The 27792-nt window shown below is 38.7% G+C and overlaps 1 long non-coding RNA gene across 1 annotated transcript in view; it reads left to right on the forward strand.

Moving 5' to 3' along the window:
- The first annotated feature begins 11270 nt into the window (after positions 1–11270).
- The window catches only part of LOC141560226 (uncharacterized), a 28874-nt gene continuing 12352 nt past the window's right edge, over positions 11271–27792 (forward strand). The window contains exon 1 of the long non-coding RNA XR_012487659.1: positions 11271–11398. This is a non-coding gene — a long non-coding RNA (uncharacterized LOC141560226). The remainder of the gene's footprint in view (positions 11399–27792) is intronic.

Genomic DNA, 27792 nt, shown 5'->3' on the forward strand with positions numbered 1-27792 from the left:
GGATTTCCACAGAACACTGGGGCTGACGGTGAGAGTAGGGCTGGGAAGGACAGAGCGTATCATTTTCAGAAAACGCCCCGTCTCCTTTAATTGCTTTTGGCGTAAAGGAGGAAAGGACCCCCCACTTTCCCCCCCCACATAAAACTCTTCTTCCGGGCTCACACCCGCGCCCACCCCCGACGGCCCTCAGACAACCCTTTCCTCCAACTCGAGGACACCTCCTCCTGCCGGAGCCCCTCGTCAAACCCCCAATAACCAAGCGGGGGGCGCGGGGGGCCGGGGGCGCTTCTTCCCGCTGCCCCCAACTCCGGGGGGGGCGGTTCCGAGAGCCAGCCCCAGCACCGCTCCCTCAAGGCCCATCTATTTTTTATTGGGACCGGACCGAGTCCCGGCTGACCTTTATTACGAAAGACCCAGCCCACCCGCGAGCCGCACCCAGCTCCGGCTCGGCGATCTAACTTCGGGCTCTCCGGGAGCCGGGAGGGGCTGCGGAGGAGGGGGGGAGGAGGAGGAGGAGGAGGAGGAGGATTCGGCGAGCCGATCCGCCACATCGGCACTCGGCCTCGCTGCTCGCCCGCCTGCATCGATGAGCTCGGCAGCTCGACTGCCTCTGCCTGGCGACGGCCCCGGAAGGCGCTGAGCTTGAACTGAGGTGGGCTCGAGGCCGGGCGACGGCGGCGGCGCAAGAGGAGGCGCGTCCACGCTGCGGCTCCCGCTCCGGCTCCGGCTCCGTGGGGCGGCACTCTCGGCCGAGGCGGCGGCCCCGGGCCCCAGAGCCAGGTGAGCCCCGTGTCCGGGGACACGGCGGAGGAGGCCTGAGGCTGCTGGCGCCGAGGCCTGGCGGGCCGCGCGGAGGAGGAGGGGAGGCAGGGGGGGAAAGGAACGGCAGGGGAGGGCGCCAAGAAGATCCCCCGTCCTCTCCCGTCCGGCCGCCGGGATAGCGTGGACACCCGCCGCCTTGGGGGGGGGGGAGGGAGTGGGGAGGGAGGAGCTGGGGCGCAGCGCGCATGCGCATCTCCGGCCACGGGCAGGGGGCGGAAACCCTGTCTGGGTGTGCGTGAATGTACTTGAGTGTAGGTGAGAAGTAAGTGTGTGTGAGTGCGTGTGCGTGTGCATGTGTATGTGTATGTGTGTGTTTTTAAGGGCGTTTCTATCAGCGTGTGTCAATGGCCGTGGTTCCGGGGTTGTATGCGTGGGAACCCGAGTGCGCCAGTGTGTGTGCACGGGTGTGTGTAAGAGTAGGCGGGGCAGGGTTAAGTTTGGAGGTGACTGCGCGTGTGCCTGTGAGCCTGTCTGTGTGCTAGTTTGTTATGTGTGAGAATGTTACGTATGTAGTCTTAGTCTGCATACTGAAGGGAGCGAGCACTTACTAAGCGCCCACTACATGCCGGCCATTGCGCTGGGGGCACGTGGGGATTAGTGTGGGAGGCGGTGGATCGGAAGAGCTTCCCTGTAGGGAAGGGTCTTAACCTGGCTCCTCCCAAGGCTCCATGACGGGGGACAATGAACTTGGATGAGAAAAACACACAAAAACCCAATTTCTTTTGTTTTCGCTGGCCTCTAAATGAAGTTTCGCACTTTCTTTCTTTATAAAGTGCGGGCAGGTGGGTGCTGCAGGGGCCGGGTGTCGGGAAGCCCCGAGTCTACCTGTGGCCACAGGCTCTTCCCAGCCGGCACTTGCGCAAGGCCTTCGCCCTGTTTTTTTGCCTCAGTTTCTGCATTTGTAAAATGAGAAGCAAATGACAAACCACTCCAGTATCTTTGCCAGGAAACCCCCAGTGGGACCTGGAGAATCGGATACGAGTGAACAACAACAGTCATAAATTAAAAAAAATAATAATTCTGAGAAGCGGCGGGATTAAGCACTGGGTATTCCAGTATGCGCTAAGCCCTTTGGAATGTGGAGGGATTTAGGGCTCTCAGCCAATCCTTCAGTTACCAGAGGAAACTCAGGTGTTAAGAGGAGAAATGCTTTGCCCAGGGTCCAGAGCTAGCAAGTTTCAGAGCCATCATCTGAATTCGGGCCCTTTTGTCCACCAGCTCGGGCCTGCGTCCCCACCCCCTTGTCAGCGGCCGCATTGCCCTCAGTGCTTCCTGGGTGCTTTGACGCCCAGAGCTGAGAATAGCAGGGCTGCTACCTTGGTGATGGACGCAGAGATGCTCCCAATGTGGCCCAAGCTGGCGTTTCTTGGTTCCCCCAGATTATAAATTCAGAGCTAGGGCATCAGACAGCGTGTGAGCAGCGAAAGAAGTCTTGTCCCGGGGCAGGGGTCGGGGAGGCTCGTCCCCGAATCCCGGAGAGTTGGGTGGGGGACTGGCCCGAGCGGACTGCTGGGCTTGAGCAGAGGACGCGGGGAGCTCATCTTTGCAGAGTTCTCTGCACAATGAAAAGAGCACCGCACAGGTCAGTTTTATTACTGGGGTGTGAGCTCCGCACGAGTAGGGGTTGTCCATTCTTTACGGGGCTGCAAGCGCCCAGGACTAGGTGCTTCAGAAGCCTGTGGGACTGACCATCAGTGAGGCTGCGTCCCTTTAGCTTAACGGCCAGACGGACACAAGCCTTGAGTGCAGCTTTTAAAAGTCTTATTTAATGAATGAAAATCTGTTTTCTCTTGTCACTGAAAAGTAAAAGGCAAAGCCCTTGTGTTGCACAGCTGGGCAAAACATTGGCTCTGTCCAAAAATACACACATCTCACTCACGCCCACGGAGCGTAACACTCTTCTGTCAAGAGGTGAGTATCAGACTTCTGAAATCCTGGGTGGGCATTGTGCTTGTCAGGTTCCGAAGGCTTTCAAAGTTCTTTGTTTTTACAGTGTCCTGGTCATTGTATAAGCGGTTCTGGTTCTGCTCACTTCACTCTGGGTCAGTTGATGGGCATTTTCCCAGCATTCCCTGAGATTGAGCCTTATTTCTTACAGAATAGCCATTCTTTTTTTGGCCACAGTTTAGTTTTGAAGCCTTAGTTTTTTTGGAGAGTGGTGGTACCATGTGGATCCTGGGCTTTTGAAACTTTCCACTCATGACCCTTTTTGTCTGAGACTCTGGGTATATGAAATAATGTACAATCATATTTACTGATAAGAAATCATAATTTTGTGACCCCCACATTCAGTTTTGAGACCCCATAGTTTAAGAAGCTGTAGTATAGGGGGCGCAGTGAATAGAGCACCAGCCCTGAATTCAGGAGGACACGAGTTCAAATGTGGTCTCAGACACTTAACACTTCCTGGCTGTGTGACCCTGGGCAAGTCACTTAACCCCAGCCTCAGGGGGGGAAAAGAAGAAGAAGAAGCTGGAGTGTAGTTGAGTGAGGAGACTCTGAGGAGGTCTTTTTTCTAACCTCAGATTTTATAACTAATAGAAGCTGATCACTATATGACTCTGTTTTTTTGTTCTTGTGGAGTCATGTCTGACTCGTTGTGACCCCATGGACAGGCCCTTCCATCCTCTGCTGTCTCTTAAACCTGTTCAGGGTCCTGTTTGTTGAATCCATGATACTATCTATACATCTCATCCCTTGTCTTCCCCTTTTCCTTTTGACTTTAGTCTTTCCCCATACCAGTCTTTTCCAGTGAGTTCTATCTTCTCGTTATGTGGTCAAATCATTTTAAGCTTCAGTATTCAACTTTCCAGCAAATAGCCTGAATTAATTTCTTTTAATATTGATGTATTTGGCCTTCTTGGCTGTCTAAATGACTCTCTCTCTTTTTTCCCCCCCTGAGGCTGGGGTTAAGTGACTTGCCCAGGGTCACACAGCTAGGAGGTGTTAAGTGTCTGAGATCAGATTTGAACTCGGGTCCTCCTGAATCCAGGGCTGGTGCTCTATCCACTGCGCCCCCTAGCTGCCCCTGTCTACATGACTCTCAAAAGTCTTCTGTAGTACCATAGTTTGTTTCTAAGCAGCTTTATATACTTTGGATCCTCATCGTAATCTGGTGAGATTAGTAGCATGTTAGTATCCTCCTCATGTACAGGAGTCCTCAACTCAGACGTGAAGTGACTAAACCAGAGTCCCGTTTCATCTCATAAAAAGAGCATTGTGTTAATTAGTGATCGGATGGGATGGCTATGCCACAAAAGATTGAACAGCGATATTTGAGTACCCATATTATAATGTGAAAAACCATTCTGGAACAATTTTATACAATGTTTATTGGAGTATCTGGCTTCAATTTAGTAACTGCCAAGTTGAAAACACTGACTTATACAACAAGCTCAACAGACATTTAAGTGCTTGCCCTGTGCAGGGCCCTGGGCTGGGCTCTGGAGAGAAACATAACTGGAGCCTGGGTCACTCCTGCCATCAAATAGAGGAAAGACAAGACCACAAATCCGTGTAATGGAGGAGCTGATGAGACCAGGGACAAGGACAGAGCCGGGTCCATTTAGGAGGAAAATAAAGAGGAAGTGATTAATTTTGCCTGAGAACAGTTAGGAGTATCTACCTGAAGAGAAGGCAACATCTAGAGTAAGAAGACAAAGGGACCTGGAGAATGGTCGAATTTCCTGAAAGGGTGAGTGTGTGAAGGAGGATGGTTTGAGAAAAGGTTGCCAAGGTAGTTTGGAGCTGGGTAATGAAGGGCCTTAAATGCCAGTCAGGCGTTTTTCCTTTTTGCTAGGCAGTGGACCCCATCAGTTCGAGAGCGGCAAGATGGACCATAGCCTGTTAAGATCCTATCAGAACAGACTCTGCTTGATGAAGGCTCAGAGGGCACACTTACCCAAAATGCACCCAACAAGAAGCTGAGATGACAGAGCAAAGATTTGGAAAGACCTTGACCGATAACACCAGGCTCCACCTCCTAAGATGAAACTTAACAGGAATAAATTCCGTGTGTTACAACACTGTGTTAAAAAGATCTGGGGATGTTAATGGAATTCCAATTCATTATGAATCTATAGTATAACAATAGCTACATAGCATTTCAGCCCGTATCAGATGATGTTGGGCAATTCTGGGTAACTCATTTGGAAAGAGCATGTTTAGAAGAGAAACTAAACATTAAGAACACACCAGTTGAAAATCAGTTGAAGCAACAGAGAGAATTAGTTTGGGGAAGAAAAGTTATTTTCTAGTATTTAAAGGGCTGGCCTTTTGAAGAAGGATGAGACTGGAGGACAAAACTAAAATCCAAAAAAGATAAATTTTGGCCCTATCATAACTTCTGAACTGGGATGGACTGCTTTGAATTGCATGGAATCAGTAATCAGGTGTGAAATATTAAGTGCCTTCTACATTCCAAGGCCTGTTCTAAGTGTTGGGAATGCACAAAGACTCCAAAGACTGTCCCTGTCCTCAGGAGACATGCAAACAAATATACAAAGCAAGCAGTATACAGGATAAACCAGAAATAATTGCCTAAGGGAGTTCACCAGAATTAGAAATTAGGGAAGATTTTTTTAGAAAGTGTGGTTTTAGTTGGGACTTGAGGGAAGCCAGTAAGTAGATATGAGAAAGGAAGATATTTGAAACCTAGAGACAGCCAGAGAAAATTCCAGAAAATGGAATATCTTGTTTGTGGAATAGCTAGGAGCTCAGTGTTCCTGAATTGAAGAGTGTTTGTTGGGGAGTAAGGAAAGGTAGAAGTTTGTATTTGTTCTTGGAGGCAATAGTATATGTGAATAGAGGGGCTTCATGATCAGGTGCTTGGATGGAACATGGATTAGAGTGGGGAGAAACTCAAAGCAGGAAGATTCCTCAGCAGATTATTCCAACAATCCAAATGTGAGGTGATAAGGATCTGTATCAGGGTAGAAGAAGTGTCAGAGAGAAGGGGCTGTATTGGAGAGAGATTTTGAGAGTGAAGTGGACAAAACTTGGCAAAAGCTTGGATATTGGGGAAGCAGGGAAGGTGAGAGATAATAAGCAATCTGGGATGACTCTTAGGTTGTGAGCCTGAGTGACTGCAAGGGTGGTGTGGTACTCTTCAGTTATATGGAAGGGTCCTGGGAGAAAGATAATGAGTGCCATCTTGGATATATTGAGTTTAGAAGTCTACTGGACAAAGGTAAATAGAGATGTGAGGTTGTTGGAGGTCAGCAGAGAGCTTGGGGAGGGATACATAGATTTTGGAATCATCAGCAAAGGTGCTGAGGAGATCACTGAGTGAGAGTAGGATAGAGGAAGGAGAAGAGGGCAAAACTCCAAGGGTCACCTATGGTGAGAGTGTATGATCTGGAAGAGGATCCCCCGAAGGAGACAGAAAAAGTGGTCAGAGAGGTAAGAGGGGAATGAAGAAAGAGAGGAGTGTCCAGAAACTTAAAAGAGGCTATCAGGGATGAGTGAGTGACCAGCCGTGTCAAAGGCTGCACAGAGAGAGAGTCAAGGAGCACGAGGTGTGACCAGAGGACATTGTGTCTGGCACCAAAGAGAGAGCAGTTCTGGTGGATTGATGAGGTTTGAAGCCAGATGGTAAGGAATTAAGAAGAGAGGTACCTACTGGAGAAGACCTTTCTGAAGAGGTTAGCTACAAAGGGCACAATCATGGAATTCTTCCTGGAGGTCTTTGGAACAAATCGAGATGACCCAGTATATAATATAGAAACGTTCTTTTTCAGATATGGATTACACCTGAGATGTCTCTGATTTAGAGATGAGAACCTGAAGATAGTTGTAATGGGAGATAGAAATGACATTGTATTAGCTGATTGCACATGGACTATATGGAAGATGTTCAAGAGCTTGAGAAAAATGGGAAAAGAGAGAAGATGGAAAGGACAGGTTTATCATGCAAGGTGATTTTGGTTTTAGATATAATGAATCAAGGAAAATTCAAACAGTTGTGCTACTTAGGAACACTTATTTTCCTTGGCTTTTTAAAAACATATGAGAATATATATATATATATATATATATATATATATATATATATATATATATATATATATATAGTTGTCAGCCTCCAAAAAGGGGTTAAAAACTGGAAAAGAACCAACAACTTGACACAAAAATGCAATAAAATTGACCCCCGTCATGAAACCTTTTAATCTCTCCATGGATTATCTCATTTTGGCTCTATGTCTTCAATTGGCAACATGGATTGTAGTTTTCTATTTTTAAAAAAAAATTTTGAAAGGAATATTATCTGAAGTTATAAAATAGTTATCAGTAATCAGTATCTTCCTTGTCTTTTTGTTTGAGGAATTGGGTGAAGTTGTGCTGTGAAGAACTCTACTGAGATCCTAGGTTTCCAGTGTTAAAGATTGGCAGCTGCAGTCATCTTGTGGCTGGGTTTTCTGCACTGGTGGTTGCCTTTGTAGGTGGTTGGTTTGGATTGACAAGAAGATAATAGATGGGACTCCTAAGAAACCTGTGACCAATTCATTATCCAGAGAGCTTTTATTTTGTCTCCTCATGTATGGGACCCTCAGAATAAAGAGTCAGTAAACATTTTACTAAGTGCCAACTGTGGGTCAAATACTGTGCTAATCATTAGAGTTCCAAAGAAAGGCAAAGGCAGCCCCTGGCCCCTTCTTCAGGGGGGCCCATACAAATAGTCACCAACACGATGAAGTCCTGGGGAGTTAGAGTACAGATAAGGAAATGATCTAGGGAGGAGTTATATTTTCAGATTTATTTCAGTTTATAGAATAAACTGATAAAAGTCCAAGAAAGAAGCTAAATGAGAAATGTTAAAGATTCTGTGGGTGCTATCCTTAACTCGTGGAAAATCTGGGAGGAGCTATTAGGGACGGAATGTGGGTGCTGAGGAGGTATGACTTTCCGAATTGATATCATCTTATAGAATGTTCTGAAGTTGAGGAAACCCAATCCTTTGTAGATGAAGTAAAATACCTTTAGTTCCTGTACTCCAGGTATTCGTATTTAAGGTGAGTCACGGTTTTGTAAATGCAAAAATAAAGGAAACAACTTGTAAAATATATAAATATTCAGCAGACAAGTTATGCATTAACAATGTTATGTGTAGGGGTAAGGGCAGCTGATGTAATGAGTAAATGAGAACTTATAAAAGTAGTTGCATAATGTGATACTTGAAGTCATTCAAAGAATTTCATTTTTCCAATTTTCTTTTATTTTGTTTCCCTCTGTACCCTGGCTGCCAAACTGGAATATGAGCTGTTCCTCCTTTTAATCCTGTCTGGCTTTTTCTTGCCTTTTCACTAGCCAGGCCACATGTCTGGAGCAGCTTCTACATTTTTACCTGTTAAAGGATTTTAAGAGCTCAAGTGCTACCTGTTCCATGAAACCTTGTCCATCTGGCCACTTGGAATTGGGAATTGCTTCCTCCTCACTTTCTTATCTCTTTTGGTTTGATCTCCACCAGGCACTTGCTCCATTCTAATTTGGAGTCTAGTTAGTTAAGTGAATTACTAGCTCTTTATTATTGATTCTCCTTCACAGTAAGCACAGTGGAGAATCAAAAACCATTGAATTCATAGAATCATATTAGAATTGGAAGGATCTTTGAATGTTATCTTGTCTGGATCCTTCCTTTTAATAGAGCGACAAACTGAGTCCTGCAGTGATAAATTTATTTGCCCAGGATCATAGAAAGAAGCTGAAACATAAACTCAGATTTCCTGGTTTTCTATGTCATGAAGCTTCCAGGAGCATTGAGGTCTTTACTTGCTTTGTGGTGTGCACTAAGTCATTATTCCTCATTTCCCCTCATTTTCATCCTGTCGAACTCAAGGCTAAGTGGAAGTGACCGAAGGTTTTCTGTCATTTTAGTTTTCTCTCTCTTTTAGTTAGTTAGAAAAACCAGCTTTTGAATTTAGTTTTATTTCTACCACTGATGCAGTTACATTATTTATTCAAAAAAAGCAATTAAATACCAAGTTAACTAACAAAGAAATATACTACCTTTTGCTTTCTCTTGTTGAGATGAATTGACAACACTTTGAATAGTTAAAGGCACTCATCTATCCCTTTCCTCCCACGCATTTCTGCAAGCTGAAAAACTCATGTCACAAAAATTTGAGATCCTTCACTATCCTGCTTGCTTCCTCTAGAATGTTCTCCACCTAATGATAATCATCAGTAAGACTTTAGGAAACACCAACTTTGTTCCAGGCACTGTCCTGTGTACCAGGGACAGAGATGGTAATGAAACAGGTCTTGACTTTGAGGAACTTACATTCTTTTGGCATTCCTAAACTGTGACATTTATATATGCATTATGTAAATAAATATCAGTATTGCACAGGGATGGTGTTGTAATGTTTCTTTTCTCAGGTCTTAGTCTGGCTGCATATACATTTCTCAACTGATCATAGAACTTAATAAATAGAAGGGATCTTTGAGACCATATAACCCTACTCATCATACATGAAGATATTGAAGCTTGTAGTATTGGTGGAGGTCACAAAGATAGTAGTCTTGAATATTTCTTCTCTTACAGGGAATGAGTTACTTAAAGGATTTTAGAAATACACTTTTTTTATTTTAATTTAATTTTATTTATAACTTTTTTCACAGTATATATGCATGAGTAATTTTTTTTTATAATATTATCCCTTGTATTCATTTTTCCAAATTATCCCCTCCCTCCCTGTACTCCCTCCCCTTGATGACAGGCAATCCCATACATTTTACATGTGTTACAATATAACCCAGATACAATATATGTGTGTAAATACCATTTTCTTGTTGCACGTTAAGTGTTAGATTCTGAAGGTATAAGTAGGGTAGATAGACAGTAGTGCTAACAGTTTACATTCACTACCCAGTGTTCCTTCTCTGGGTGTAGTTGTTTCTGTCCATCATTGATCAACTGGAAGTGAGTTGGATCTTCTTTATGTTGAAGATATCCACTTCCATCAGAATACATCTTCATAGAACATTGAAGTGTACAGCGATCTTCTGGTTCTATTCAAGAAGTGCACTTTTTAAAAGAAAGGGCTTGAAATATTTTTAGTTTCTAGTCTTTGTTTTGAAGATCTTTTGTTTTCAGAAAATATAAAATTGAAAGACTAGGTAGAAAGTCTTCCAAACATATGCCATGCTTTCTGATGATAAATGTAGCTTAAGATACAAAAGACACTTCCATAGTGTCCTTTATTGGCATTAGCTTTCTTGCAAGGCATTTGAAGATTTGGGGGAAAATTTAAATCAGCCATCAATTCTAAAAGCAATTTCTTTGAAATGCCAAAAAATCATAACTTAGCTGTTTCTCATGTCACATCAAGGACGTTGGCACATTTACAGCCTTTTTAAAGTAAGACTTTAATTTTACAAAATACTCTTCTGAAATTTCTCCATCTAGCAGCTGTAAGAATAATATATGTGTGTGTGTGTATATGTAGAGAGAGATACATATGGTACAGTTCTATCTTAGAAGTAATTATAATTTTAATTTTAATTTCAGTTTATAAAAATGGGACGTCGTTCATCAGATACTGAAGAAGAGAGTAGAAGTAAGAGGAAAAAAAAACATAGAAGAAGGTCATCTTCAAGTAGTTCTTCAGAGAGTAGAACCTTCAGCCGTAAGAAGACAGGAAGGAAATCAAGGTCCAAGTCAAGATCTTGGTCTAGAGATCTCCAGCCTCGCTCACATTCTTATGATAGAAGGTGAGCTCAGAAATTTCACTTATTTAACAAAGTGGAGGAAATTCCAGATAGAGTTTAATAACTCCATCAACTTGTGTTTTGGGGCTATTGTTTTACTAGTTGAAAAATTCAGATCTTTGTCTTAGAAATCATAAACATTTTAAGCTCTTAGTACATTCTCATGAGGCATTTGTGTACTGCAATGTAGTCATAGAGCAGAATAGCTAACATTATTCAAAAAACTACTCCTCTGGAATTGGATTATCTTCAGGTAGATACTGTTTTGTGAGTAGAAGTGGTATTAAAAGAGAAACATTTTGTTTTGTTTCTGTTTATTTAAAGGAAGCAGAATACTTTTCTCTCTGCTTTACACTTAATTACTTCGTTAAATAAACACTAAGTACTACCTACTTTTTGCAAGGCAATATTCCTAGTGCTATTGAGAGTTAAAAAGAAATTCAAATATAGTCACCAGCCTCAGGAAGTTTATTTCATGGTATTATAGATAAAAAAATATTTACAACTTGAAATTAGAGTAGTGGAAGTTCAATAAGAAATGTGAAAGATACTATAGAAATTGAAGGGAAAGTATTTTTAAGGTGGGGGAAGGATGAGAGTGGGTAGTTCAGAGAAGACTATAGAAAATCCATGGAAAAAATTGGTGATATTTCAGATCTGTAAAATTATATTATTCACGTCAATAGAAATAACATCATCAGCCAGTTCTCATTAAAGCATAACCAATGTAAAATTGTTTCAGACGCAGGCACCGTTCCAGTAGTAGCTCTTCTTATGGATCTAGAAGAAAACGAAGTCGGAGTAGATCGAGGGGCCGAGGAAAATCCTATAGATCTCAGAGATCAAGGTCAAAAAGTAGAACGAGAAGGTAGCTTCTTTTTTTCCCCCTAAAACATCAAGTTGCACTACTATTTTCATCTATAGGCTGTGTTTTTGTTTTTTTTTTTTTTAATGTTAAATTCTCCCATTGGATTGCCTTCCTCTTGACCTTCTATGAATCCACTCGATTCTGGTGTTTTAGAGTCTTAGTTTGCTCTCTTTCCCCCACTGAACAATTAAAAAAAGCAGAAACTCAAGACAAGTATATATTAATCTAGCAAAACACATTGATCGTGTCTAAAACTGTGTCATTTAACATTTTCATTACATTGCCTCTTTAGGAAGAGGCAGATAATGTGTTTGATTTCTGCACTTATAACACTATTTTCTTTCAAAGTTATTTTTCTCTGCAATATTATCATCTTGTTAATTGTACTCCTAGTTCTGGTCACTCCCTTCGTATCAGAGATCTTCCGGGTTTCCTTTGAAACTGTCTGTTTCATCATTTCTTATGGCAAAATAATGTTCTATTTCATTTATTTACTCATTCCACCATAGTTTTCAAGTTTTAGCTAATATGAAGAGAGCGACTGTAAAAATTTTTATTCATATAGGTCCTCTTCCTCTTTCTGGCATCTCTTTGGGGAATAGGACAAATAGTGATGTAGCTGGGTCAAAGGGTATGCACAATTTAATATCTTTTTGGACATCGTGCCTAATGTCTTTCCAGCATGATTGGACCAATTCATGGTTTCTTCCTTTTTTTTTTTTTTTTTTTTTTTTGCTGAGGCATTTGAGGTTAAGTGACTTGCCCAGGGTCACACAGCCAGGGCAGTGTTAAGTGACTGAGGTCAAATTAGAATTCAGGTCCTCCTGACTTCAGGGCTGGTGCTCTGTCTACTGTACCACCTAGCTGCCCTCGTCATTTCACTAATAGTGAATCAGTGTCCTTGTTTTCCCATAGCCCTTCAATATGTCATCTTTAAGTAAAACTTTAAGAGTTGCTTTAATTTGTATTTCTCTAATTATTAGTGATTTGGAACTTTTTTTTTTTTCCGACTTTTTTGATAGCTTGGGTTTCTTCCTTTGAAAACTGCTTGTTCTATCTATCCATTGACCATTTCTCTATTGGAGAATTCTGTTAGTCTTATAACTATCAATTCCTTATATATCTTAGATGTGGGACCATTATCAGAAAAGATTTTTTTAAGATTTTTTTATCCCAGTTACCTGTTTTTCTTTCTAACTTTAATTGCATTAGATTTGTTTGTGTAAGATTTTACATTCTGTATAATCAGATTATCCATTTCGTCTTTTGTCACCCCCCCTTTTTTTTGCTTATTTAATCTTAAATTCTTCCTCTGTCCATGGGTCTGAAAAGGAGTTTTTTCTTTGTTCCTTTAATTTTCTTATAATATCATCTTTATGTTTTAAGTCATATATCTATTCAGTGTAATTTGGTATACAATGAAAGATTTTCGTCTGTGCCAAATTTCTACTTCATTCCAGCTTTTCCAGAACTTTTTGTCAAATAATGAGTTCTCCCCAGTAACTACCATCTTAGGGTTTACTAATGCTATATTATTGTGTTCGTTTATTTTTGTCTGTTTTCCTAATATATTTTGCTGATCAATCTCCCTATTTTTTATCTAATATCCAGTCATTTTAATGATCATTTCTATAGATTGTAGAATATTTTTTCATACTTTCCCCAAAAAGTATGGATGTGTGTGCACACGTATGAGAATTAAGCCTTAGCATTTTGCAGGGTTGTAGATGGAAAGGACCTGGGTGTATGGTAAGCATAGAGAAGGGTCCTATGACCCTGCGCTCTCTCAGCTTTGCCCCTCTGGTTGTTTCTGTGGCTCCTGACATCTCATGTAATGCAGAAGTCACTTGCAGCTCTGACCATAAACGAGCAGGTGGCCCTGTGGATGTGTTACACTTTGCCAGCCCCAGGAGAGGTCACAAATAGGTGAGGTCACCAGCTTCCCATCATTCCCTGAGGATGGCTTCCAGACCTTTCCTGGCCTCCTCTCTCTGAGCCCCAGGTCCACGTCCTTAACTGCCTGCTGGGCAGTTTTCCACTTGGATCTCCCATTGGTGTCTCAAACTCAATTGAGTCCTAGCCAAGAGAATCCTGTTCGTCTTGGCAAATCCCTCCCCTAGTGCTGGAGTCAGGCCTGCTGTAAGCTTGGCCTTCTTTCCAGATGTACCTCGGACTGCTTATTCTCTTGTCCTCTTGTTAACCCAAACTTAGGGCCCTGCGGCTCCTTGAGAAGTCTTAGTCCACTGGCTGTCTCCTTCGCTGGCGATGCCATGTCTGCCATTTGTACTTGTAGGGCTCCTGATCCGTCTCTGGGGGTCCCTCAGACCTATCCTGCACCTTTTCTATCTTTGTATCTTTCTTGTGGCTTGGTGTTGTTCTGGCTAGCTTTCTGGAGGACCTCAGGACCAGCCTTGATCTTAATGGAGGAGGGCAGGAAGCAGGGGAGCCACCAGGAGGATGGTCAAAGATGGAATGTCTCATTTCCAGTTCTCTCAGTTTTTAAATACCTTGGTATGATGACATCATTACAGCACACTGTGTATGTATGAACTAGAGAACCATTACATCACCATGCTAAGTACTAAGTATATATATATATATATATATACCAAAGAACCATCATCTCATCAATTCCACTGAGTTAACACCTTGTTCTAAGTATCCTTGTTTCAAGTATACTCTCCAGAATTCTAGCCCCTCTATACATTTGCTTTCCCAGAGTTCATTGTCCTCAAATGAAATTGGGAAGCTGGGTCATTCTGGGGGAAATAGGATGAATTCTGTTCAGACAGTTTGAGTTTGAGATGCCAATGGGAAATCCAGGTGGAAAAACTGCAGCTCAGGAGAGAAGGCTGCTAGGTATGGAGATCTGGAAGCCATCCTTATGGCAAAAGCAGTAGAAGCCCTGGAAAGGTAGTGAGATCACCTTCTTCTGTAAGTGCTCAAGAAAGAACTGAAAGGGAGAGATGGGGGGCATGCAGTTATTCAGGGTCATCTCCCTTAATTAGATGATAGATATCGGATCTTAGGGGTGGTCTGATGGTGCAGAGGATAGAGTGGACTTTCCAGTGAGACCTCAGACACTCATAGCTAAATGTTGCTGGGCAAGTTGTTGACATCTGCCTGCCTCAGTTTCCTCATTTGTAAAGTAGGAGTAGCAACAGCACTTGCTTCTCAGGGTCACTGTAAGGATCAAATGAGGTAATATTTGTAAAACTTAGCATGAGGTCTGGCACTTAGTTGGTGCTTAATTAATCCTTATTCCCTTTCCATTTTAGATTTAGTGCTGGAAAGAATCTTAAATGTTCTCAGGTCCAGCTCTCATGTTATAAATAAGAGACAAAGGAAGAACAAGCAAGCTCATATCTGGGACCTCTTGTTACTCAGTTGTTTTCAGTCATGTCCAACTTTTTATGACCCATTAGTGGTTTTCTTGGCAAAGATACTGCAATGATTTGTCATTTCCTTCTCCAGCTCATTTTACAGATGAGGAAACTGAGGCAAACAGTGAAGTAACTTGTCCAGGGTCACACAGCAAGTGTATGAGACCAAATTGAACTGAGGTCCACCTGTCTCCTGTCCGCCAACCCACCTAGGTGCCCTTATTTGAAATTTAGTTACACCTCATTCATGTAACGCTTTCTAGCTTTTTAGACATGTAAATCTTTTGTCAAGTCAGGTCTAATTTGATTTCTGATTTTTTAGATTTCTTCGATAGGAGTCTGAGACCCAACTCTGTTGAACCTCTCAGTAACTGAGCTCTTTCCACTAGACCACTATACATTCTTCTGCCGATATTATATGATTTGATCTTCATAACAACCCTTTGATGCTGTCAAGGCATATATCATCTCTGTTTTATAAATGAAGATCACTGAGTATATTTGTGGGGTGTAGAGAAAGAAGGTCAGGGGTTCCTACACAATCTAATCTCATACGCATTTGTAGTGTGTATTTATCACTTACCTTTACCCAGATGATATGGAGGCAATGAAAGCGTCCCAATTATCAGAGAAAGATTAAATTATATTTAATACATTCTTCTTCACCATAGCAAGAAAGAAGTGTATGTATATGCACATATATGTGTGTGAAATATCAAATGTATCTATGTACATACAAACACATAAGCACTTAAAATAATTTTTATTGTTTTATTTTCTTTTTGCCTCAGTCATTTTTAGGTAGAGCATTTCTTTCCCTCTTAATTCCCCACAATAATTAAATGCTGCATTGTAAAAAAAAGAAAAAAATAGATAAGCAAAAATAACTGTTAAAGTGATTACGTCTGATAATATATGCAGTATTTGGCCCTTGTAGTTCCTTCTCTATCATGATGAAGCAGCTATTATTTAGGTAAGGAATGGTTATTATAGTTAATTAAAGTTGACTTCATTGTACAATGTTGCTCTTATTAAATCATATATCATGGTTTATTTAGCCATTTCCCAATGTGTGAGAATCCACTTTGTTTCTGGTTCTTTATTGTTACAAAAAGTGCTTTTATGAATATTTTGGTAAATATGGAAATCGTCCTTCCTTTGACTTCTTGGGGTTTATATTTAGTAATGGAATCCTTTCTTCAAAGAGTTAAAGGTATAATTAACTTTTTCCGAAGAATTCCAAATGAATAGCTAGAAAGATTAGACCAATTCATAGTTCCATTAACAGTATGTTAGTGTACTTGTCTTCTCTTGAATAATTATATGTATTTGTTTATTTTAGATAGATTTTCCTATCACAGGTCAAAACTGAACGTTTCCTAGTTAGCCTTGAGCTAACAAGAAAATTAAATTAATAAGAATACCTCATTATGTGAGCAATGTGCTGGATTGAAGCCTCATGTCAATTGTATGTGTGTTTATACACAAAAGGTGTTAGTTATATAATCCCAAAACTTGAGGTAGCATTATTACTATACTCTTTGTGTGATTCCATTTTTAATTAGGAAAACTTCGTTATTTTAAGGAAATCAAAGCAATACAAAGAACTTTGTTGTTTTATATGAACAAAATAATTCGAGAGATTTTTAGATTCTGAGGAATAAAAACAGGTGGAAAATAGTTATTTAAGTACCAGATGTTTGCAATTTATATGTGATTTATAAAAAGTTATAGAGTAATTTATTAACTTTATATCTGGCATGATTAATTCCAAGCTACTCCTTGAAATTACTTTAGTTGATGATCCATGTTATGCTAAGAAATAGTTAACTCCTAAAGAATTTGCTTATTTGTGGAAAGGGTAGATAGTTTTAACTTTTGGTTGTAGTTTATTTTTTGCTTTATGTATCTAATGAGAAATATATTAATAAAGGCCAGCCATTTCCCTTAAATATGGGACCTTATAATCTCTTCCTCATCACCTTTTAAATATGGTATAGTGGATAAGTGCTGGCTTTTGAATCAGGACAGACCTTCACAGGAACAATCAAATAAGTCAATATATATCAGGCATTTTGTAAGTTATAAAGAGATATATGATGCTGTCCAGTTTGGTTTTATTATAAGATTGTTGTGATAGTTTCTAGAGTCAATTTTCAAACTTTTTCAAGAACTCTTTTTTGAAGATCTAAATTTTAAGGCAGTCTATTTATTTTTTATTTTTTTAATGTTATGTGATTCTCCCTTCTACTTTATAACTTTCTATCACATTTTCATTTTATAATGGTTTTCACTCATCCCATATGATTTGTTGGCTGCTATTACTGGTCACTTCCTGTGGATTGAAGACTTTACAATAGAGTTGATTTTCTTTCATTGCCTAATGGGAACTTGTAATAATGCAGAGTGTTATGCGACATCCCAAAGACCTATTGAGTGCAGCTGGTGTCCGGTGGTTTAGGGATTTGAAGTGCCAGGCTCACTCATGAACTAGGGATTCCCATATGAGGACTTCATGCTGTTTATTGAATCTCCGGGCTGATTGCCATGAATCTTTATTCATTAGCTAGGGGCATATTTTGCTGTTTATTCAAGAAATCAAAACTAAAGGCTCTTGTGAGTATGCCATGAAATAGTACAGATTTAGGTTAAGGAGTCCTCTAAAGTAGCCATTCTTTTCTGTATATGTAAAAAAAAAATGGATGATTAAAATACGAATTTATGCAATTTTTCTAACAGGATTGTCAATATATAAAGGTAGTAACAGATTTACAGAGCAGCCATTTATGTATAAACAATCACTATGTTAGACTAAGAAAGATTATCGTTTTGAACAAAAGAGATGATGTTGTGGTAGAATGGGGAGAAGATTGAATTCAGCAGGCTTGAGTTCAAATCCTTAGTCTGCATGTTTCTTGGATACCTCAATTCTCTGAGTTTTAGTTTTTTCAGCTGTAAAATTAATGACTTGAAATAGATATTTTCAAAGATCTCTTCCTATCAAGGAATCTTCTGTGATTATAGCATATCATAAAAGATCTTATTGGAGGAGTGTCTTTAAGTCTGTGGTTGCCTTTAGAAGAAAAAAAAATACAGCAAATAATATCTTATTTCTTGTATTCATTTTGTATCCATCAATTGGATGACATGGAAGAAGTCCCATGTAGAAAATAGTTTGTGAATATCTACATATTCTCCTTTGATAACATCCTGTAAAAATATGATGAAAATGAGAAAGTAGATATGTGAATTGCTAGTTATTAGTCACTACATTTTGGCGGGAGAGAGAGAGAGAGAGAGCATAATGATTTCCATTCCCTTGGTATCTTGCTTTTGTTAAGAGAGTTTGGAAGTCAATACCTGAGTACCTTTAAAATTGTTTCTTCTCTTGCATGGATTTTTTAATGTATATATTTTAATCAGATACCTAACCAAAGACAAAAAGAAAGCAAGTACAATAAGTCCTTATTTATTTACACTGGATTTTGATTTTGTAGTAATTAGAGCACCATGTAAAATTTGAAAGCTTTGCTTTCAGCTTTTCAGTCTTATTTGTAAGTTAAAGCAGTTAATAATGCTTTCAAACTGAAAAATCAGGAAATTCATGGTCTTGTCAGTAGGTTGTAAAATAATTCATGATCATATATTTAACATGTCGCTGTTTAATAGAGGCTCGTTGTAAATATAATTTTTTATCACCTTGCACTTTACTATTGCTATAGCTAACAGCTTGTATTTTGTAGTACTTTTGAGTCTGCAGAGCTCTTTATAGTTATTATTTCTTTTGATCCTCACAACAACCCTGGGAGGGTAGTACTGTTTTTATTCCCATTTTAAGATTGGGGAAACTGAGGCAGAAGTAAAGTGACTTGCCCAAGGATACACAGTTGATGCCAGATTTGAATTCAAGCATTCCTAACTCCAGGCCCTGTGCTCTATACAGTGTGCTGCCTATCTGTTTTACTGTATTCATATATATTTATATCTATAATATTATAAACAAAAGTCATTGAATTGCTCCTCTTTAACAAGAAACTCTATTTTGAAAACTGGCAGATTTGTCTTTAGACCTATGGCCTAATTCTTTGATTTCATTGGTATTGGGAGTTTCTACGTGACAAGAATCCTCCAGTCCAGATTGTTCTCTCTCTGCAACTTAAGAGCAGAGGTTCCCCAATTTTCTTGGTTCCTATTTAGTGTCTTAGTAATTTTTTCCCACAATGCCTCAGGGCTTAAAGGATTTCTATTGGTTTTGTTTAATAAGTATTGAAGTATACTAGGTGATTTTTGGGGAACCTTTGCCTCAATCACATGGTAAAGATGTCTCAGAGACAGCCCTCGAATCCAAGTTTTCTTAGCTCCAAGGCCAGTTCTCTCCACTCTGTCATAATGCTTCTTTAGAACTAACCATAGACCTTTTAATCCTCTTATTTTTTCAAGTTAGTGATGTTACTTTCTTTCTTTCTTTCTTTCTTTCTTTCTTTCTTTCTTTCTTTCTTTCTTTCTTTCTTTCTTTCTTTCTTTCTTTCTTTCTTTCTTTCTTTCTTTCTTTCTTTCTTTCTTTCTTTCTTGTTATTTTGTTGTCACTGCTATAATTTAGAAAAGCATGTTTAAAAAAACAACCCAATTTATAATTATTTTACCAAGATTTGATAATCTTGGATTTTTTTTTTTTTCTGTTAAACTACTAGCAGACAAGAGAATTTTTGTTTCATTATCCTGTGGAATACACATCTACTGTTTTCTTAATACTGTTTTTCCTTTTTCATTTCTATTTTTTCCTCCTTGCAAATTGATAATGTACAGGCATATTCCTCTGTCACCACTCATTCAACCATTCATTACAAGAGCTCTTTTGAAGGAATTAATAAAGAATCCTACTATATCCCTTTAATCTGTGTTAGCTTTCTTTTTTCAAAAATACACAGATTTAGCCAGAATGTTTTAAAGAATATTTGTTATATTATATTAATTATTTAATATGCTAGTTTCTGGAACCAACCATTATTTATTGATTGCTTGATGTGTGTCTAACACTATAGGGGATACTTGTAATCAAAACAAGTATAAGATGTATTCTTAGTCCACATGGAGTTTACAATCCAGTTGAATAGATAAAGAGGGATATATAAAACAATTACTGCACTAAGAGACGTGCATTGTATGTGACAAATATGAAGTCAATGGAGAAGAGACTCATGTAGTTTAATGTTATCAGAAATAATTCCCAGATGAATTTCTCCTTTCCTTCTTTCCTTTCTCCTTCTCTCTTCTCCTCTCCTCCACAGGTTGGTTCTGCCAACCTAATTATATGACCTCTCAGCTCAGAAACTGACTGGTCAGCTGGCTTTCTGTTGCTGCTCGGTAGTTCAGCTTCCTTCGCTTAGGACTCTAGGCCCTATGTGACCTGACTCTAGCCTAATAATGATCTCTTATTTCTCCTTTCCCACCAATGCTAAGATCCAACTGAATTATTCTCTCTTTTCCCTGGACATGGGCTGCCTTTTTTGACTTGAAATATCCTGTCCTCAGTCAGCACGCCACTGGGTACCAAACATGTGTTACAGCCTAACTCTGTGTCAGGCCCTGTCTAAGTGATAGAGATGCAAAGGAAGGGGGAATAGCCCTGGCTTTCAAGGAGCCCGTATTCCCTTGGTGGGAGAACATCACTTGGCAGCTGAGGGCAAGCTGAGAGGCCAAATAAAATAGTCCTTGGGAAAGTGGAGATGGCCTGAACTTGCCATGGGGCTGTGTGAATGGATGGAAGAGATGATTGGGCCGTGAATTACACGCATGGGGTGAATGAGAATGAGCAACAGGAGATGATTCCACATTTGGGAACCTGGGTGACTGCCTGTAAGATTAAGATTGGGAAGAAGAAATGGGTTGTATTAAGGAGGAGAGGCATAGATAATGAGTTCTATTTTAGACCTGTTGAGTTTGGAATGCCTTCAAGACATTCATTTGAAAAATTCAGAAATCAGCGAGTGGCATGAGATGAAAATTCACGTGAGATATTTGGGTTCAAGGTATATGGATCTGAAATATCCTACAGATTTTTTCAGGCCCTGATCATATGCCACTAGTCAAGGAAGCTTTCTCTAATCTTCTCCACTTAAGGTGATCTTTCCTGACTCACAATTCCTACTACTTGCTTTTCTTTCGCTTATAAGTCTGAGGCAGCATCCTTTGTTTAATGGAGAAACTGACTTTGGAACCTGGGAGACCAAGGTTCAAATTCTGTTTGTGATGCATATTGGCTTTGTGACCTTGCTCTAGCCAGTGCTCTCCAAATTGTGGTCTGTAAAACAAAGGAGATTAAAATATCATTGGGAGATGTTTAAAATAAATAAAAATATAATAAAACTTATGCTAATTTGTGGCTTTCTAAACCTATATGCAGCCTGTGGGATCCATTTCCATTTGAGATGACTCTGCTAGTGGAGACTATCTTCTAAGGCTTGCAGAAAAGGAGTTGATCTGCTTTGGTAGAATATCAAACTAGAAAGCCACATCTGTGTATTATATTGCATATTTATTTATTTGTTAAACATTTCCCATTGACATTTTGATCAGGTTCTGGCCACTGGCTACAAGTTTGATCTCTCTTAGAAGTGTAAAAATTAGTTCTTCTCCCCCATCCTTATACACTTAAAGTCTGTTTTTTTGTTTGTTTGTTTTGTTTTGTTTTGTTTTGTTTTAATTTATTTATTTTTGGTGTATCTCTTATCTACTATTAAAATGTCATTTTCATCTGGGCAAGAATTGTGTTTTAGTCATCTTTATATTTCCTTTGTTGCTAATAATATAAATAGTATTATATTTACCATATAAATAGTATTATTTGTGTATTATCTGATTTGAACTGAGATGAGATTAGAACTGAATATTGTACATATTATTTTTTGATTAAATGTGCCATTGAGACAGTAGAAAGATTTGGACAGCCTTTACATTGGTTTTAGTTCCAGCTCTATTACTTAATTGTTTACTTCTCTGGTTCTCAAGTTACCTTACCATTAAAATGAAAGTTTTAGACGAGATGGCCTCAGCTTGAAATCTAGGTTCCTCTTGTCTAATACTGCTAAAAGATCATGTTTAGTTTACATAATGCTTTTTTTTTTTTTTTTTTGCCTGTGTGCATATATATGCTTCTGTTTTATTCTCTTTCTGGATAATTTTCATTGCTTAGATACCACTGGCTAAGGCAAGTAGAAGAGGGATTTATAACATTTTAACTTTGTGAGGTGGCCTTTATTTGCACAATCAGAAGGATACTATTGAAATTTTAGCAAATTGTTAAGTACATGAAAAATCCTTTGGAAAAGAGTGAATTTTTTAAATTTAAAAAAAATGACCATCTGTCAATTCTAAGATTTTTCTTTTCTACTTTATATCACAGTTCTCCATTATAATGAAGTTTTGATACCATTGTGAAAGCAAGGCATAGTATAGTATGTGATGTCAAAACCAAATATGAATGTAATGATCTTATTTTTTATTCTCATATAACTTTTCTTTGGGTGCTGTCATTCCATTCTATTATCTTAGCTTTTATTTTAAAATTAGGATACTAAATCAAACCTTCCTTAGCATTGGTTAATTTTAATCCATATATTTGACTGTGGAACAATAGATAATTAATGGTTGTCTGACAGATACCTTTCTGTTTAAAGGCAGAACGGAAAGACTTTTTGGAAATCTTTTGTTTTAATATTACTTAGATTTCCCATTGTATCCTTTATTCCACTCCCTTTTAAGCAGCTATTCCTTAAAATAAACATTTTTTAAAAGGAGGACAAAGAAAAGGTCAGCAAAATTAAGTAACACCTCAGAAAAGTCTGATGTTCTAGGCAAGAGCATGGGTCTTAATAGCTGAAATTTAAACTTGGATGGTGTGTGTGGTATTGACAGTGTTGAAGAAGCAAAGAGTCTAATTTCTGGATGGTATGATGTTAGAAACTGAGGTGTAGATTTGGATAATGTCTAATAAAACAATCTGATCGCTATATTTAATCCCTCTCATTTCCACTTTGAGTTTGAGTGCTAGATTTTGATTGCTAAGTTATTAAAAGCTTCTTCTATGTAAAAATATGATGTGAAAAGCATACTTTATGTTTTAAAGTTCACAAGGCTATTTTTGAGTCTAAAATAGATAAGCATTTAAATAAAACATGCTAGCATCTAATTATGAAAATCATAAGAGTTGCCAGGTATGGTTTATCAGTCTGTTTTAGTATTTTGATTATATTGTATTTTTTATTAACCTATTGGGCTTTCTTATCTTATCTCTGAAAATGGGAACTTAATGTGTGCATATATTGCAATTATTTATTTTATTTAGGACATATTTTAAAAGTCAAGAAGTGAAGCTGCCTGGTAATGCTATAAATTTAAAATTGTCCTACAGCAAGACAGTACGATGCAAATATGACTTAATAAGATCACAAACTGAATTTCAGTGAAACAACCAAGATTTACATTAAATTAGGAATTTTAAAACTGATTTAGTTTGTTTTACTGAGCATTTGCTTAATAACATTTCGCCTTCTTGCAATCTTTTTAAAGACAATAATTCGTCTGTGAAATGCAGGCACATCCTCGGTAGAAAAATTGAAAGCAACAGCTCACTTTCTGAAACCACACATAGAGCGATATAAAGAAATATTTCAGCTCTACAAAATTTAATAAATCATCCCATTTCCTAATTTGATCATATCAGATGCTGATGTGGAAGAAGCATTTCAAATACCATCTCCTCATTAATATACATCAGTCTAGGGAATAGAATGGAATACTTATGCAGAGATGTCACAGTTACTGTTTCTTAGTTTACTAAGTGGAACAGGTTGATGTGATACTGGGTGCTATTTGTCAATGTCTTGTTAAAATGGTTTGGGTCGAGTTATGGAGTCCAGAAAGACGGCGGCTGATAAATCAAAAGTGGATTGAGTGGACAGGAGGCAGTGATTGATACTGTGACAGGATATGAAGAAAGGAATCTTGATACAAGTATTCATGATATTGAATATGAGAAGGAAAATGGCCCTGGAGTATGGATATTATTCAAGGAAATGAGAATAATAACATCAGTTTGAAAATATTGCTTGGTGAAGATTAGGATAGTTCTTATTAGTGCATGATACTTTGCTAGAATAATAGAACTCAAATTATGTAGCAATTTATGGGAAGAGAATATTTTAAATCTATATCTGAAGACTATGTGTAGATCTTAAGCTGTATTTTACCATGATAATTATAGAACTGTCTTGTTTCTCAGTTAATATTAAAAATTTTCTTTTTAATATTCTACACTATTTCTGCTCTAATTCTTGAGTCTTCTATAGTTGGGACAGTTGAAGGCTCGATTCATGCAGCCCATAAATGTTGCTTTTACCACCTTGTGGTTTTGGCATATGATGTTAGCTTTAAATTGAGAATTGGTATTAGGTAATTTTCAACAGCTTTCCGTGTACTCATTTCATATAGCAAATGATAGATGAGGTGTTCACAAAGATTATTGCTATTCCTTCTCAATATTCTTTTTTCTGGATTTCCAGTGAAGTAACTTGTTTATATCTTGCAGTTTTAGAATGTTGTCTGGGATACTGAGCAGTTAATGGTCGGGCTGGGTAGTAAATTCAGATCTTCCCTATTCCAGGGCCTGTACTCTATCCTTTGTGTCATTGAGCAGCCAGGAATAGTGTTCAGGGCCTGGAATCAGTAAGTCCTGAGTTCAAATGTCGCCTCAGACACTCACCTGCTGTGTGACTTGACTGCTGCCTCAGTTTTGTCATTTGTAAAATGGTGATAATACACTGGACCTAACTCTCAGGGTTGTTGTGAATATTGAATGAGATAATATTTGTAAAACATTAGCACAGCTCCTGGAAATGCTAGCCATCATCATCTTCATTAATATTATTGTGGCATAATATTTGTCCATAATCACTTTAATTTATTAATATCAATGAGAAAGAGGAAATAAGCTGAAATTAAGTTATGACTATCAGTGAACAAGAACAGATCTATAATTGAACATTAAATAATTCTATTTTATAAGTACATCCTATAAAATCTTGTAGTAATTGATATTATGCTTTTTTTCTTCCAATGTGTTATTATCTTGGTAACTGTGGGCAAATTACTTTCTTTTTATAGCCAATAATTTACTTATCCCTAAAATAAGAAACTTGGACTAGATGGCTTTTAGGGTTTTTTCTAGCTCAGAATTTATGATCCTATAATTCCAGATATATGATGAAACCACATTGGGATGAGCTGGAGAGATGAAGCTTTTCTTAAGCACTTGCTGTATGCCAGATGCCATGCTATAGTCCTAGGATACCAATAAAAGCAGACAAGTCCTTGCCGTTAAGAAACTTATATTGTAATGGAATGATACATAAAGGGGGCTGGAAAGTGAAGGGTTATTTTGATTGGGAGCATGGTGAGGAGATAGCTGGGGAGGGAAGAGGCTGGAGTCCAAGATTCTCAATAAAGGATAGGAAATGGTCAGGAGCTTGTGCAGAGAGTCTGGAAGTGCCTTCCCTTCTCAGGCCCCCTAATGTTATGTGTAAATCCCCAGAGCTGTTGTGTTAAAAAGGTTAAAAATGACAATGAGCAACAGGCTCGGAATTTGAACTCAGGGCCTCCACCTCTGAATCTCTCCCTTTTCCTACCTGCTCAAGCAGAGTTTTGTTTTCTCTCCCTCTTTCTTTGTCAGTTTGCTTTTCTACTTCCCTCCATGTGAGGCAGAAGTGGAGGGAGGTGTACTTATTAACTAGCCCTATACAGAGGATCTGTTTTGGTTTTGGTCTGGCATGATTTCCTGGTTTTCCTCTTCTAGTTCTGGTTCTTTCTTCTGGTTCTTTCTCAGATGAAGTGCATTTCATCAAAGATTAGTAGAGGAAATAATGAAGTTCATCAGGAAGCCAAAGAGGGTTGCCTTGTTCTTGGGCATAAAACCAAGAGGCTCCCTCAGCTTGGACATCGTGATCATCGAATGACATAGCTTTGCAAAGAAAGAAAAGACGTCAGTCAGGTTGGCTAGCTAGGTATTGATAGTGACTGTTTCTTTTATTCCTGAATTGACATAAATTATTATTCATTTTTAGAGGATGCTTATTTGTAAAGTGTCAGTCAGTACATATAATTGTGGATGCGTTTAATTTTACCTACATTTTAAAATAAATTTTTGCTGATACTCATTTGCTTGAGACCAGTAGCATATGTAATTTTTTTTTTTTGAGGCAAGTGATGCATTTAGGTATATTTTCCTATTTATGTAGCCTAAAGATGGGTGAGTTGGCTTTTTTTTTTTAACTGTGTAAAATTTTTTCACTTATTTCAAAACTGCTTTAATTAGGACTTCTTTTGTTCAGATATGACCTAAATGGGCAAAATGATGGACAGTTAAGTATCAAATTTCAAAATATTTTGGTTTGTTAATTGGCTTCATGTTTGTGTTTGTATAATCTATATAACAACAATACAATCCAATAAAATAATTCATCATTGGGCCTATTATGTAGGTGAATAAGGCATTTTAAAAAATTATCTGAATATATCTTAAGATAGTCAACAGGCAGTTAAGTACCTCTTATGGTGCAACAAGCTCTAGTTAGAAAGGCAAACAAACAAAAGTCCCTATTCTCAAGGATTGTCTAGTCTAATCTAGAAAAGATGCAAACAACTGTCTGCACACATGATGGTGACAGGATAAATTGTGGGTTAATGGAAGAGGAAAGACACTATGAGAAATGTAGCCTGCAGAAGATGAGTCTTTGGCTGAGACTTGAAGGAAGCCAGGAGGCAGAGATGAGGAGAAACAGAGCTCTAGGTATGGGACATAGCTGGGATAAGTATTCATCAATGTTTTTCTTCTATTTTTCAGGTCCTTAAAATGATTTAAAAATCTTATGATTAGTGTTATTAAAATCTGCTCATATTGCAAAAGAATCACATTGGAAATTGACCCATTTGTTTGTTCCATCCAAAATGAGTAGTTTCTTTTCCAGAAATATGCTTAAAAGCTAGATTTAAGAAATGAGAAGTTGGCAGTTAGCTGGAGCACTCTTTTCTCATAATTTCATGCTAGGTATTTCCCCCTGAAGTCTCTCTCTACATATTTAAATATGGTTCTCTAAATCCTTCCTTTTTCCCTCATTTTGTTTAGCAGAAGCGGTTCATATTGGATGGTTTTTAGCCCTTCTTGAGATCAGATATGTGAACATGGAATTTTTTGGGAAGGACCCTTCCTGTCTTCTCTGAGCAGGGCCACTTCTCTATCCTCCTGCATAGTGGGGCCAGGGCCCGAGCCAGCTTGAGTGGGTTACCTGTCAGTTTGGGTTACTTCAGGCTTTCTTCCATTAGCACGGCTCATCAGAACTTATCTGTTCTTCTTCATATAGTGCTTAGCATGATGACCTCTTTTGTGTAGAGCAGGGCAAGTGATGTAGCAGCTAGTAAATACTACTAGGAAATCCTTGGAGAATGCTCTCCCCTTCTTCTGCCTTTCTCCTCCATTACTTCTCTTCCTTATTGTGCTCTATCGTGACTCCTCAGTGGCAAGATTTCCCATACAGTGGAGAGATGGTGTCCAGCCAATTTGTTGTTTAGTTGTTTTTAGTCATATCTAATTCTTCATGACCACATTAGGGTTTTTTTGGGCAAAGTAACTGGAATGGTTTGCTCTTTCCTACTCCAGCTCATTTTGTAGGCAGACAGGCTTAAGTGACTTACCTAGGGTCTTACCAATTAATAATTATATGAGGTCATATTTGAACTCAGTTCTTCCTAACTCCGGGCTGAATGCTCTATCCACTATAACAGGTAGTCACTCTGAACCAAATAATAGTACACAGTAATTCTTCCCCAAGCCATCCTTTATTGGTAATGAATTGTATAGATATGAATCATATCTGATATATGTGTATTAAAAAAATCTTATTCCTGTTTTCCTCTTTATTTTTACCCACTCATTCCCACTCATTCTAATTATAACCAGTA

The sequence above is a fragment of the Sminthopsis crassicaudata genome, chromosome 3 (assembly GCF_048593235.1).
Source record: "Sminthopsis crassicaudata isolate SCR6 chromosome 3, ASM4859323v1, whole genome shotgun sequence".
Lineage (NCBI taxonomy): Eukaryota > Metazoa > Chordata > Mammalia > Dasyuromorphia > Dasyuridae > Sminthopsis > Sminthopsis crassicaudata.